The sequence below is a fragment of the Myotis brandtii genome, unplaced genomic scaffold, assembly GCF_000412655.1.
Source record: "Myotis brandtii unplaced genomic scaffold, ASM41265v1 scaffold601, whole genome shotgun sequence".
Taxonomy (NCBI): domain Eukaryota; kingdom Metazoa; phylum Chordata; class Mammalia; order Chiroptera; family Vespertilionidae; genus Myotis; species Myotis brandtii.
The window spans coordinates 1696756-1698925 of record NW_005370276.1 but is presented as its reverse complement, the minus strand read 5'-3'; positions in this window follow the sequence as shown (position 1 = coordinate 1698925).

Below are 2170 nucleotides of genomic sequence, written 5' to 3'. Positions count from 1 at the left end.
CTGAAATGCAGAAATGCAGGAACGATTCTCCCTCCCGGGAACCTGTAGGAGGAACCAACCCTGCCCACACCTTGATCTGAGGCTCAGTTTCTCCCCTCCCCTCTCTAAGCCACAAGGTATAGGCTGAAATGCAGGAACGATTCTCCCTCCCGGGAACCTGTAGGAGGAACCAACCCTGCCCACACCTTGATCTGACCCCATGAGGCTCAGTTTGGACTCCTGAAACCCCCGGAAGGGTAACAGAACACATTCGTGTTGGTTTAAGCCACCAAGTTTCAATGGAAGCCCTGGGGCGGCTCTAGGGCCGGATCCATACGTACCACGCCCTTGGAGGTGCTTTGTGAATATTAACTCATCTAGTGCTCAGGACGACCCTAGGAAGTAGGTGCTGCTGTTCCCATTTTATCTCAGAGGAAACAGGCACAGAGAGGCTAAGCCAGCTGCCCCAGGTCACACAGCGGGCTGGGGGCCAAGAGCAGGGATTCCACCGCGTCTGTCCTGCCCAGACCAGGCAGGTGGGGAGGCCTCTCTGTACTGCAGAGGTCGTGAGTTTGGGCTCCTGTCTGCCCTCCCCACCGGGATGTGAGCTCTGAGAGCGGGACTTCCTCTGACCCACAGAGGCATTTAAAGAACCTGCGTCCCGAGCTGGTGTGGCTCAGTGGATAGAGCGTCGACCTGCAGACTGAAGGGTCCCTGGTTCGATTAGGGTCAAGGGCACATGCCCAGTTGCGGGCTTGATCCCCAGTAGGGGGCGTGCAGGAGGCAACTGATCAACGATTCTCATCATTGATGTTTCTAGTCTCTCTCCCTCTCCTTTCCGCTCTGAAATCAATGAAAATATTAAAAAAAAAAAGGAACCTGCGGAATGAAGAAGGGATGAATGGATGCCAGGGTGACCACATCCCTTGGACCGGAGTCCTCCTGCGGCGCTTTGCTCGCGGGCTATGTTCGTGGTCAGGACTTCTAGTCCCGGTAAACGGGGCGACCAGGAAATCACCGCCTCGGACAGAGGATCCGGCAGAACCCGCTCACGGCGGAGCACGGGCGCCACCAGGCGGCGGAGTGTAAGACAGCGCGGCCCGGAGACCCCAAATGTTTGCTTAGGACAAAGGGAGTTGCTAACCAGTGTGCGAAGCCGGAGTGGGGATGGGGGGGAGGGATGGGGAGCTCGGGGGGGCCCTGGACCCGTGGCTTCCAAACTTTTCTGATGCACAGTCAGAAATCATTTCACATCAACATAATTTCACGAAATACCACCCTATCCTGCATGTTTTTTATTCTATTCTATTCCTATTTTTAAACGCTGGTCAAAATCCTTTAAGTCAGTGGTTCTCAACCTTCCTAATGCCGCGACCCTTTAATACAGTTCCTCATGTTGTGGTGACCCCCAATTTCATTGTTACAAATTGAACATAATTAAAGCATAGTGATTAATCACAAAAACAATGTGTAATTATATATGTGTTTTCTGATGGTCTTAGGCGAACCCTGTGAAAGGGTCGTTCGACCCCCGAAGGGGTCGCGACCCATAGGTTGAGAACCGCTGCTGTAAGTGGATTCCGACTGTAACGGGTGCCCATCTGAGCCATTTTTTAGCCCACAAAGAGTATGATGGAGAAAGCTTTAGCCCCCAGGCCTGGTCCCCTCCAAAGCCCAGGTGCCTTCTCTCCACAACTGCAGCCTCTCGGGTCCAGCGTAGCCATCCCTGACTTCCAGATGAGGAACCTGAGCTCAGAGAGGCCAAGACACCTGCCCAAGGCCACACAGCTTGGACCTGCAGTGCCCGCTTCTGCCTCATCCTGGAGGAGAAAAACCACTCGATGCTTCTAATCTCAGGGTTGCCCAGCAAAGTTTAATTTAGTCCTTCCTCCATTTTTGCTAAGATTGAGCTGCACTGGCCTGTAATGTACAATGTAAATGACTGGCATGCAGAGCTCAGGCTAAAAATGGCAAGCCTTCATATGTGACATGTGACTGAGGTGGAGATAAAGAGTCTGAAGAGCCCTAGCCGGTGTGGCTCAGTGGATAGAGTGTCGGCCTGCGAACTGAAAGGTCCCAGGTTCAATTCCGGTCAAGGGCACATGCCCGGGTTGTGGGCTCCATCCCCAGTCGGGGACTTGCAGGAGGCAGCCAATCCATGATTCTCTCTCATCATGGATGTTTCTCTCTC